The sequence below is a fragment of the Lactuca saligna genome, chromosome 7, assembly GCF_052625555.1.
Source record: "Lactuca saligna cultivar CGN05327 chromosome 7, ASM5262555v1, whole genome shotgun sequence".
Classification (NCBI taxonomy): domain Eukaryota; kingdom Viridiplantae; phylum Streptophyta; class Magnoliopsida; order Asterales; family Asteraceae; genus Lactuca; species Lactuca saligna.
This window is the reverse complement of record NC_136423.1, coordinates 41,425,185-41,438,342: the sequence shown is the minus strand read 5'-3', so window position 1 is coordinate 41,438,342 and position 13,158 is coordinate 41,425,185. Positions and strand designations below refer to the sequence as shown.

Sequence of the window (13,158 nt, the reverse complement as noted above, 5' to 3'; positions counted from 1 at the left end):
GGGAGGATAAAGATTTTCAAGTCCGTTGAATTGTGAAAGGACAAAATTACCCCCAACGTTCTAGTCACATGGGGGGTTTCTAAGCACAAACAGGTGGAAAATTAAATGAGGGACTAGGCGGGTTGCACATTTCAATACTAGGGACATTCTGAGTTAAAAATAAAAGTTAGGGACCACGAGTGAAGGTAACCTCAAACCACAGGGACTGTCCGTGTAATTTACTCTTTTTTTAGGACAACTAGATATTTTATAAAAATATAATTACTGAGCAAGGAACTAGCAATAAATTAATTACAAGACTAATTAAAAATCATATGCTACCTAGTAGTATAACACCCCAAAAAGATAAAGGACCAATGACCGAACAACAGTCTGACCAATGTATATCCATAGCTAAGACGAGCGTTGATATGGCAATAACTAAAAGAAAAGATGGAACCAAGTCAAGATGTGCTTGAGCCAAAAGTAATGTCAAAGTAACAAAAGTACCTTGCCTAATTCCGATAGGAGATCATCTGTCACTTACAGTTACATGGAAACACACGATAGAGGCACATAAATGGTATAAGGCGAAAAAGTTTGTCCCCTCATCAAGACTATAAATACCTTATTAATAGGAGGTATCTCCAAGTAACAATTCATTCCCAGTCTAGCTCTTATACACTCTCCTGAGTAAAACACCCTTAACTTAGGCATTAGAGCGAAATCTCACACCACACCCTTGAATTACATATGACCATAACTCTTTGTAACGATGAGATTTTCAAAACAAAATTTTCATTTTTCAACAACCAACTTATATAAAATATTCTCAAAAGTATTCAACAATAGTTATCAAAACATAACATATCCCAAGATCATAAAATCAAATCCCTTCTCTGATGTGTACGGGTCACGCCGGCGCCTTCCCACGGTCCTCGCTAGTACCTGAAACACATAACACAACAACTGTAAGCATAAATGCTTAGTGAGTTCCCCAAAATACCACATACAACACATACGCCACTCGAGGCTATTGTACGACCCTCCGGTCGATATGTCTCAGCGGGACCCTCCGGTCCCGTAGCTCATTGGACCCTCTGGTCCGATCATAGCTCGTTGGGCCCTCCGGCTTGGTCTGAATCGTTGGACCCTCCGGTCCGGTATATACAATTATATATCATACATACATCACATAAAACATAATCTCATACATGGCACACAATCTCATACATAGCACATAAGACCTTCCGGTCAACTCATAATACCAGTCTAGGTAACGTATAATGAGAAGACTCACCTCGCGTAACTCGGTAACTCGGAAATCTCAGACTCTGTGGAAATGGGATCTAGCCTCCGCCTAATCATACGAAATAAACACTCGACATCAACTCATTTCCCAAGGCTAGACCATTCCCTCTCTTAGCACTCTCAGGAGGGTAAAAGACCATTTTACCCCTCTCAAGGCTCAAATACTCTAAAATTGAACAAACCCTAAAAGTCAACAAAAGTCAACCTTCTGGGGTACACGGCGTGTACCAGATCTTTACGCTAAGCGTACCCGTTGGCTTCACAGAATCGGGGTACGCGGCCCCTTACGTCGCGCGTACTGGGATTACGCCCATCGTAACTACCAATTTTCTCCTCCTCTTCATTCAAGTCTTAATCAGTTAAGTCTTGCATCCAAAATCCAGATCTGACTCCTCTAACATGACTTAATCCATAAAAGTTGGTGACTTTAAACCTTTGCATGGCTGTGGAAGTCACAAACACCCAAAGCACTCTATATCCAACCTTAAAAGGTTCACATCTCATGCATGAACAACTTTTAACAACCAAGACTGAATTTTTATCACATAACAACACTAAATGAGCTAGTATGGGATAGATCTCAGCTTCTAAGAGCTCAACCACTCAAAAAGCTATGAACTTGGGGACCAAAAAACCCTAAAACTTCTCTCTACAAAGCATGAATAGAAAAGATGTAAAGATTGAAGTTTTTTACCTCAAAAGGGGTCTCCAACTAGGGATGTCAAAAACCCCCGTGGAACCCTGCTCCCGTGGGACCCCGATCCCGTATGGGACTAAATTTAAAAAAAAAAAACGGGAGCGGGAGTGGGAGTGGGGGCAAAATTAAACCCCGCTTATTTTCGGGACCGGGAGCGGGAGTTGGTATTCCCGTCCCGTACTCCCGCGGGGCTCCGGTTGTACATTTATGTAAAAAATATATATTTAATATAAAATACATATACAAAATAGATTTTCTAATTTTAAGTGTAGGTTAGGTTTCACTTTCCCGTTTTCAATTAATAGATATTGAAGAGGTAGTGAATTGATCATATATTTTTGGATATGTAAGTATTTTATATTTGTAATATTGGATTTTTCATATTTTATATTTTTAAGATTAATGGAATTGTTGTTTTGTAATATTGAATTCGTAATGTTGAATTTTTAATTGTTTAGTTTCTAAAAGATTATGTTTTAAACTTTTAAAGTTATTAAAAACAAGCTTTTTAGCCTAACACAAAATAGTCATTTAGCAAAAAAAACGAATTTTAAGCGGGGGAACCGGGGGAACGGGGGCGGGACCGGGGGTGATGGAGGTAACCGGGAGCAGGACCGGGGGCTATGTAAACGGGGAAGCTGGGGGCGGGACCGGGAGCGGGGGTAACAATTGATTTCGGGGGCGGGAGCGGGGGCAGCTATTCCCGCTCCCGTTTGGTCCCGTTGACATCCCTATCTCCAACCAGTGTAGAACTCAGATCTACTCTTGCTCTTCCACCTCTAGCTCCAACAATGGCTTCCTCTTCTCCTTCTTCACCTCAAAAAGGTACCTTAAAGCTCAAGAACACACACACAAGCTTATACACAGATTTATGCACTCTAAGGGCTCACTCAAGGGGGTATGGTGGCTGGGGCAAGGGACTAAGCATTCATTTTATAATGCACAAGCCAGAATTTAGGGTTTCCACCTGGACACATTACACCCAGCGTACCCGAGCGAGTCCGCATCCAAATTAAGCACGTGAGTACGCGTAGGGTACGCTTCTTTACACCCAGCGTACTCACATATCCACATATAACTTAAGGGACTCAACTTGCCATCTCTCAAAGTAGAAGGGTTATAAGGCTTACCTGAGTTTCGGGTTGTTACAATTCTCCCCTACAAGAACTAGACTTCGCCCTCGAAGTCTCATGCTGCGAACAACTCCGGATGCTGTTCCCACATCTCCGACTCCGGCTCCCAGGTCATCTCGGTCCCTTTCTGATGTTGCCACTGGACCTACACCAGGGGTACTTCCTTACTCCTCAGAACCTTGATCTTCCGATCCAAGATCGCGATCAGCTTCTCAACATAATTTAGACCCGCATCCACCTGGATATCCTCTAATGGTATCACTGCCGACTCGTTGGCACTTCACTTCCTCAGCTACGATACGTGGAAAGTATCATGAATCTGGTCTAACTCCGAAGGTAGCTCTAACCGATACGCTACCTTTCCCACCCTCGCGATCACTCTAAACGGCCCAATATACCGGGGTCCCAACTTGACCCTTTTCCTGAAACGGATCACTCCTTTCCAAGGAGATACCTTCAGGAGCACGAAATCACCGACCTGGAACTCGAGTTCGGATCGTCGCTTATCCGGATAACTCTTCTGGTGACTCTGAGTGATCAATAACCTCTGTCTAACCTGTCGTATCTGCTCTAACGTCTGAAGCACTATCTCCGTACTACCCATCACACGTTGCCCTACCTCGCCCCAAAAAATGGGGGTATGAAACTTCCTTCCATACAACAGCTCAAAGGGTGGCATACCAATGCTCAAGTGATGGCTATTGTTATTATAAAACTCAGCCAAGGGAAAATACGTGTCCTAACTCCCACCTAAATCCACTACACATGCCTGAAGCATGTCCTCGAGCGTCTGAATCGTCCCCTCGCTCTGCCCGTCGGTCTGTGGGTGGTATGCAGTACTAAAAGGCAACCTCGTACCCAATTCCTCATGAAATTTCTTCCAGATCTGGAAGTGAAATGCACATCTCGATCTGAGACGATCGAGATCGGTATTCCATGCCGCGATACCACCTCCCTAACGTATAACTCTGCCAGCCTATCCACGGAAGAGCTCTCACTGATGGCAAGGAAGTGAGCGCTCTTCGCCAACCTGCCCATAATTACCCAAATTGCATCGACACCCGTAGCAGTCCTCGACAATTTGGTGATAAAATCCATGGTGATCTGCTCCCACTTCCACTTAGGAATCTCTAACGGCTGCAACTTACCATGCAGACGCTGATGCTCGGCCTTAACCTTGCGACATGTCAAGCACCTCTCTACGAACCATGCAACATCCCTTTTCATACAGGGCCACCAATACTCCTTCTTCAGGTCCAAATACATCTTAGTGGCCCCGGGGTGGATCAAGAACTTCGATCTATGCACCTCCTCCATCAAGACGGTACGCGTTCCGCCCATAAACAGTACCCAAACCCGACCCTAAAAGGTCATAAGTCCTCGACTATCGTTAACAAACTCGGATACCTACCTGATCACTTGCTCCCTCTTGCGGTTCTCCGGTCTCACGGCCTCCGCCTGGGCCCCTTGTCACACCCCCGAACTAGACGGCGGAAACGTTTGAGGGCTCTTGTGACTTAAATTGAATACCATCACAATGAATATACATGAATCATAACATAAATCATCACCATGCATTGAATAGTACGTTTGATATTCTTTACATCCAGTATTTTGTTTTAAACATTACAATTTCATAACATAATTGTCTGATGGATATCATAAGCAAAACACCCTGACATTACTTGGTACTTATTCTTCGGTTTACCTGTTACCTAAGAATTCAAAGAGCTTTAAGGATTATTGAGGCCGGAACAATTGTATAGAGGTCCAGTTCTCAGGACATCTCGTTAACCAAGAGGGGATTTTTGTCAATCCAGCCAAGATCAAGGTCGTGATGCGGTGGGAGGTTCCGAAATCTCCCTCAGAGATCAGGAGTTTCTTGGGTTTGATAGGATATTATCGGAGATTTATCTGGGATTTCTCCATGATCGTTGTATCCCCACTCGTCTAACGAGGAAGGGAGTGAATTTCCGATGGGTCCCTAAGCAGCAGGTTGCTTTTGAGATGTTGCGATAGAGGTTATGTGAGGCCTCAGTGTACGGAGGGTGTTGAGGATTTCATGGTGTTTTATGATGTATCCATCATTTGTTTAGGAGCGGTTCTTATGCAGAGAGGGCGAGTTATTGCATATGCTTCACGGAAGTTGAAGCTACATGAGGCGTGGTATCCTACTCATGACCTGGAGTTGGGGGAAGTGGCGTTTGCCCTCATGATTTGGAGACATTATCTATACGGGGTCCGTTTTACCGTCTACATGGATCACAATAGTTTGCGGTATCTTATGGACTAGTCGAACCTGACCATGAGGTAGTGCATGTGGCTGGACATGGTCAAGGATTATGATTGCAAGATCCTTTACCATCATTGTAAAGCGAATGTGGTAGCAGCTACCTTGAGCCACAAGTCAGTTAGATCTTCAGCGGGAGAGATGTGTACGAGGATATCCATGATTCCCCACTTTTATATTTGATCATGTTTGTTACCGATAACCCGGGGTTATTGACCCGGTGTGGTTGGGTTTGGGTTCCAGTTTCGGGTGGGATCAGGTAGATAGTGGTAAAGGAGGCTCATAATTATCGCTTTTCTATACACCCAAAATGTTGGTCAATGTGTATGTTCGGGAGATTGTTGCTCGTCACAGGGTTCCGGTCTCCATTGTATCAAACCGAGATGTTTGATTCACTTCCCGATTCTGGAATAAATTCCACAAGGAACTGGGTAGGAGACTACATTTCAACACTGTTTATCATCCGTAGACCGACGTATAAAGTGAGCGGACCATCTAGACACTTGAAGACATGTTCCAGGCGTGTATCATAGATTTTGGTGGGAGTTGGGATTCCTACCTACCCCTTGCAGAGTTTTCCTACTACAACAATTATCACTCCAGAATTGGTGCACCACCTTATGAGCTTTTATATGGTCGGAGATGGCATACCCCAGTTTGTTAGGGCGAGGTTAGTCACTGAGTCATGGGAAGGACTGAAGTAGTCCTTCATACCATGGAGCTTATTCGGCAGATCAGGCAGAGACTGCAGACAACTCAGAGTCGGCATAATAGTTATGTCGACCTTCACCGATCGGAGTTGGAGTTTCAGGTTGGCGGTATGGTGATACTAAATGTCTCACCCTGTAAGGGTGTGATACGCTTCAAGAAGAGGGGGAAATTGGCTCCCCGGACCTTTCCGTGTGATCGCTAGGGTATGCACGGTAGCCTACCAGTTGGATTCGCCGAGTGATCTCAGTTAGATCCACAACACCTTCCATGTTTTGCAGTTATGTAAGTGCATGTTGGACAATGAGGTGGTGGTCCCATTGGATGTTATTCATGTCGATGAATGTCTGAATTATATTGAGAGGCCGGTTGTGATAGTAAAGAGGAAGATGAAGATTATGCGCAACAAGGAGATACCTTTGGTAAAGGTTCAGTGACAACATCGTAAAGGCTTCGAGTGGACCTGCAAGCCGTAGGTAGAGATGCAGGAGCAATATCCTGAGTTTTTTTGCGACGATCGACTTTGAGGACAAAGTCTAGTTAAAGTAGGGGAGATTTTTAACATTTCAATGTTAAGGTATTTTCAATTTTAACATTGAATGAATAAATATTGAACTTTAGTCCCTGAGTATTAAAAAGAGTGCAAAATGGCTCATAGTGTCATTTTGGTAATTTTGGACATTTTGGTAGTACGCTGGGCGTACACCTCGTACGCGGGGCGTATGTGAAGGAAGTGAAAACCCTAAATTTTAGGTTTTGGTCCATATATTTACACCATAGCCTCATTTCTCATTACTTTATCAGCCTCCCTTTGTGAAAAACGACCCCAAGCAACCCCTAAGTGAGAAGAGTGCATTTTGAGCCATTGGAGTGTTTTGGAGGTGTTCTGGAAGAAGAAGAAGAAGGTAGTAGGAAGAGCTTTGAGATTGGAAGCATTTTGGATATGATATTATCTTCCTGTTAGTAACCTTTAGGTGGTATAAAGTTCACAACGTGATCACTACATATTGTAGATCTAGACATTCCTTCCTTTAAGAATCTTTTTGTCCCAAATATGGTGATTCTTGAGCATAACATGTTCCTGACCTAAAAAGTTGTCCTTTCAAACCTTAGGAGGGGTCTTAAGTCATAAAAATGTGGTCTTGATGGTTAGTTTTGCTCCATGCATGTTATAGAAGATCTTAAGGCATTTAGATATTAAGATTTTGTGTATCAAGCACTTAATGATCATGTAAAGTCATAAACGGTCTTCTTCTCGTTCCAAACATTTTTCTCTTCTATCTCCTTCCAAAAATGCACTAGAACAAAAGATCTTTAGCCTCTCTCTCTCTCTCTCTCTATATATATATATATATATATATATATATATATATATATATATATATATATATATATATATATATATATATATCTCACAACGACTACAACTCGTCTAGGGTTTCTCTTAGTGTGTCTAAATGATCATGAAGGAGGAAATGAGGGCTTAAGGTCCTTTAAATATGACACAAACCCGAAAAATTAGGGTTTCACTACATATACTCAACTCGTCGAATCCATCCCTTCGACTCGACGAGTAGGCTTCATATCCCGAGTGGCCAGCTCAACTGCTACACGACGAGTCAGGACCAACCAACTCGTCGAGTAGGTGCTACAATGTGCATTATAACTCTCAAGTTTCACATCTAGGATTCAGGGTGTTACAAATGCCAACCCATGGTTTCTTATTTAGGGTGCTAGATGTCCGCGTGACTCTTGCATGTGTATGTGCTTGTATGCTTACTAGGCAGGGACCAATGGTTATTCTGTATGCTAGTATCTGACTATGTGTATATGATTTGTATGTGGGCAGGGCCCGTTATACTCATTGGGTGGGGCCCGTTATGCGAAGTAGGGCGGGGCCTGTGATACTCATTGGGCTGGGCCCGTTATGCGAGTTAGAGCGGGGCCCGTTATGTGTTATATATATATATATATATATATATATATATATATATATATATATATATATATATATATATATATATAAGTTTTATGGTTATTTTGAATTATTTTTTTCCACTTGTCATTTTATGAGTTTTTCTATTTTATTAAATTTCACATAATATTTTAAGGTAATAATTGCAATTAATGTAGTAATAAAATGATATTAGTTTCAATAATGAACTTACCTTTTAAATTCAAAATTATCAAAATTAAAACTCATTAGTTTATTTTATTTATTTAAATTATTTTTTTTAATTTAAAAAATAAAAAAACATTTCTGTTATAATAACTTATTGTTTTTTATTCTTTTCTTATAAATTTAAAGTTGTTAAATATTTCGATATTTATTTTTTATTTTAATTTTTTTAAATTAACTCATGTAATACAGTGTTTTGTATCATGACATAGTATTTTTCAAAAGTATTTACAAATCTATTGTAGTTTCAAACATAATTACTAAAATATGGTATTTTGGTATTTATCGCTATTTAATTTAGGTGAAATGTAAGTATATATCGTATGTCTTTCTATAATTAAATTACTTACAATTTAGAATATTTTAGAATAAAAAATTGCAATAGATAATATCTATCGACAATTAATTTTACATATTAATTATTTTAATTTATTTTTATTATATAAATTAGAAAGAAAAATCATATCCTTATTAGATTATTTTTTGTTGTTTAAACCGTTCATAGGTTTGCTCGAGTAAAAAAAAATCACATAAAGTTGTTAAAAACATTTTTAAAGCTAAATCAAGTTACAAATATTAAAGAGATTATTTTTTTAATCATTTTACTATAAATCATACATTATATTTTTTGACAAAATAACATCTGGTTTCTATTTACACCATAATCATATTTTCCTTTGCCATTGTAATCTTATTTCAAATTTAGTTTTTTGTTTACAATTTTGTTTGTATTTCCATCACTAATGGTTGCAAAACAAGTAACGTCAATAGCAAAAGCTAGTGTAACTACCCTCAAATCTTACATCAAAAAATTGATGGAAAAGAATATTGGAGATGGTTACTTCAAAAGACAAAAATATGCAAGTAGTTGAATTGAAGAAAAAAAACTTACATGCATAGTAAGTGAGATGTGTATAAATGGTTGTCCATAATACACACATAAAAAATAACATCTTTTAAACCTAAATCAAAAAGTTAAAGTTTGTTGGATTTTAATGACATTAACACTTGATCACTATTTTAGTTTTGTTATTTTTTTATATATGCTTTTATTCAAAAATGTTAGAAAACAAAAAATCAGATGTTATTTTATCAAAAATTAATTGGACGTTTACAATAAAATGATTAAGAAAAAATAACAACTTTAGTATTTATAACTTGATTTAAGTTTAAAATTATTTTTATTAATTACTCGAGTAAACCTGCTCCTAGTTAAAAAAGATTAAAATAAAGATATGATATTTTTTTCTTTCAATTTTATGTTATAATTATAAAATAAAAATAAAAATAATTAATATATAAAAGTTATGGTAGATGGATCATGGGTATTAATTATTTGGATCATGGATCTTATCTACAGTTTACATTGTAAGTAAATTCATTATAAAAAATCATGTGATATTTACTTATATATCACTTAAATTAAACGGCACAAGTGGTGAATACCAAAATACCATATTTTGGTACTTATATTTGAAACTACTATATATTTGTAAATACTTCAAAAAAAAAAAAAATACTATGGTTTAGTATAAAACTCTCTACATAGATCTCAAAACTAGTAATAATAACATTTAACAAAACTATAAACTAGTAATAATAACATTTAACAAAACTACACACATCCGCATAAACATAAACATCTGCATCTGATTCATAACATTATATTTAAACCCTATATATCTATATAAGCATAAAACCATAATTAACAAGCAACATCATTCTAAAAGACGCAACACCATAAAAGCTTTTTATATAATAACTTAAACTCAATAAAAACTCTTTTATAGAGACCATGGCTCCTCTTGAAGCCACTTTCACTTCATTAGGATCCATATCAAGCTTTCCTTCATAATGACTTCGGAAACCACTCGTCGCTTTCCTACCCCTTAATAGATGTATATCTGATCGGCCATACATTCACCTCTCTACAAATCTTGGTTCTTCTACTTACTCCTCTATATACTTTCGGGATCTTTGTTTCTTTATGTAAAGAATCCGAGCCTTCCCCAACTGCTTCTTAATTGATTTGTGCAACGGGTATACCATTGGTTATCCATGTATCTTCGGTTCCTTCCTCCCACGTCCCCCATCTCCACTTCAGCCTAGGCCACCGAGCAACGCACCAATCCATAAAATGTCTCGATATATGAGCAGCAGCATGATCACGATGGATGAGAAAAGAAACATCTACCAAGTTTTTGCATTGGTCTAACACACAAGCAACCAAGGAGAAAGTCAATGCAGGGTCAACCCTCAACAGATACCCACGAAAGGTTGTCAATCCTAACCTCCCGTCCAAACAAACCCGGTCAAATGATTCATAAAGCACCTCAAATGACAACCAAGCGCTTGTCTTAAAACATACAGAAGTGACGGTAGGGAAATAAGTCAACATTTTCTTTAGGGTAAATTTAGAATCATCAACTGCTCCTACAGCCAAATCTCCCGAATTCAACGTTAGATTTTCTATAGTTTTTAAATGCGGAAACTTTTGAATTAAGGAACAAATATAAGAAGACTTGAGGGATAATGATTTCAGATTTTCAAAAGTTTTAACTGAGACTGCGCCCAAATGGTCAATGGCAAGATGTAAATCACTCAACAAAGGAGCTTCAATATAGAGTGCAACAACCTTTCTACACTCGAGGCTGAGTGTGGTGAGGTTGGGTGTGATTAGAATCAAACATGATTGTGCATCGGTTATGGTCCACTGAAAGGTTTTTAGGTGGAGAAGGTGGATTGTGGGTAGTTTAAGTCCTCTAACATCTATCAAGTTAAGAACTTGAAGATTAGGGAAGCTTTTGTTCAACTCGGTTAGGTTCTTGTCTTCTAATCGTATGAACTCCAGTGTCAAACTTGTTAGCATTGGCATTGGATTCATATTCTTGACAGAAAGCCATGCATGCTTCAGCTCTAATTCCAGCAAATTGTGACCTGAATCAACCAAAACAACCAAGTTAAAGCAAACTCAACTACTAACAATAGAGAAAATAACTAAAACGGAACAGCAATTTTATCCATTTTAATTTATCCCATCATGATTATTGCCAAAGGACATATCACTAGCAAATAGATCAATGGTTTATAATTAATTAGCAATTGATTAATAAACCATAATTTGATAAGTAACACCAGGTGAAATTAATTAAGAATCCTCGAAAGATACATGATTTCCGTCATAGGACATTAGATCAATGGCATAGATCTTATCATTTCACAAAATATATAGCAACAACATCACTAGCAAATATAGAAATGAACAATTTCAGCATATAATGAACTTACAGCATGCGGAGACGAGGGGTAAAACTTCTGATCGACGCCAACCTGAATGGACCCAAAAATCTGATATAGAAAGGGATTTCAATGTTCCTGAAACCCTAGGGAGCCACTCCTTGACGAAAGCCCCATCTGTGAGGTACATATCATCGCCATAATCTTCAACGTCAGCGTGAGACACGTCTAGGGGCAGATTCTCGGCGCCGATATGCACCGATTCGAGAGATCTTGAGTTGGATATAAGATGGAGGATTATTGTCTTGAGAGGGGAAGGTAATGAGGAAGAACTAGAAGAATCTGAACCCCTAGACCTTAATTCGATGTACCTTTTTAATGGGTACTGGAGATTGATCCATGGAAGGTCTGGAGCGACAGTATCAAAAGTCTTCCACGCTGCTCGGCAGCGCGCAACGTCCGCCGAGTCATCGAGTCGACTCAGTATTTGGAACACTAGAGTTGCAGGAAGGTTGTCCATGCAAGCGCCAAGCGGTGAATTAATGAAGTACAAAGGAGACTGGAGTTGATGGGAGTTGATGTAGATATTTATGCCTGTATAGTTTATGTTTACCCCTTCATAGTTTGTCTGGTGTTTATTATTGCCCCGTTAAGTACTACCATTTACATAAAAACACTCTTTAACTTTATTTTTTCTTCTTTTGTGATTTTAATTTTAAAAAGTTAAGATCCATTATTTTTTTGCCAAGATGGTTCAGCATTATACAATATTAAGTGTTTTGATATTTCCTTCTGTTGAAGTCTTTCTAAATTTATTTTTTGTTTTAAAAGTATCATAAAGTCAACTCGATGTATATACCTCAACGGTTAACAATCTTAAGTGTTTCGATATTTTACTTTCATGAAAGTTTTAGCAAATATGGTTTTTTTTTTTTTTTTTTTTTTTGTTTTCTAAAGAAATAATAAAGTCAAATCGATTCAGTTTTTTTAAAGATGTCAAACACACGTACCCTTTACCTTATTCATAAATCTATACATTTTGTTTCAGTAAGACTAGAATCCTCAAATTTTGAGGACACATTTTCGTCGACTTCTGATACCACTACGCTATAAACTCTTTGATAAAAGATATTTGATAATCTTTTATTATTTTTGTCAAGTATTTCGAACTTTTATTTTTATTCCATAAATCTAAGGATATGGACTAGTTTCATGCGACTAGGTTCTAAAGCCATTACCAAAAAGTAGGTTCCTATAAAAGAGCAATATGTCATTTCTTTACATTATGAATGTTTTTGTTATAACTAGATTGTAATGGATTATATCAAACTCACATGCCCATTAATGCATGCTATTATAAAAAACTTGGCATTGACGTTGACAAAAATATATGTCGTCACTGACGAAATATAGTTCTTGAAAGACGACAAATAAAACTATGGAAAATTTTGAATTTTTAACAAAAGTATATCGTCACTATAGGGTTCGCCATAAATTTACCATAAAAAACATTTAGTCGTTGAATTCAAACTAACATCAATGATAATCTGTCTCTAAAAGTTAATTTTTGTTATAACAATAATCAACTAAATAATTTTTTACAGAAATTACATTTTGATTGTCA

The 13,158-nt window shown here is 38.0% G+C and overlaps 1 pseudogene; it reads right to left on the bottom strand.

Moving 5' to 3' along the window:
- Positions 1-10,317: 10,317 nt before the first annotated feature.
- Positions 10,318-12,054, bottom strand: LOC145006861 (F-box/LRR-repeat protein At4g29420 pseudogene; annotated as a pseudogene).
- Positions 12,055-13,158: the final 1,104 nt, after the last annotated feature.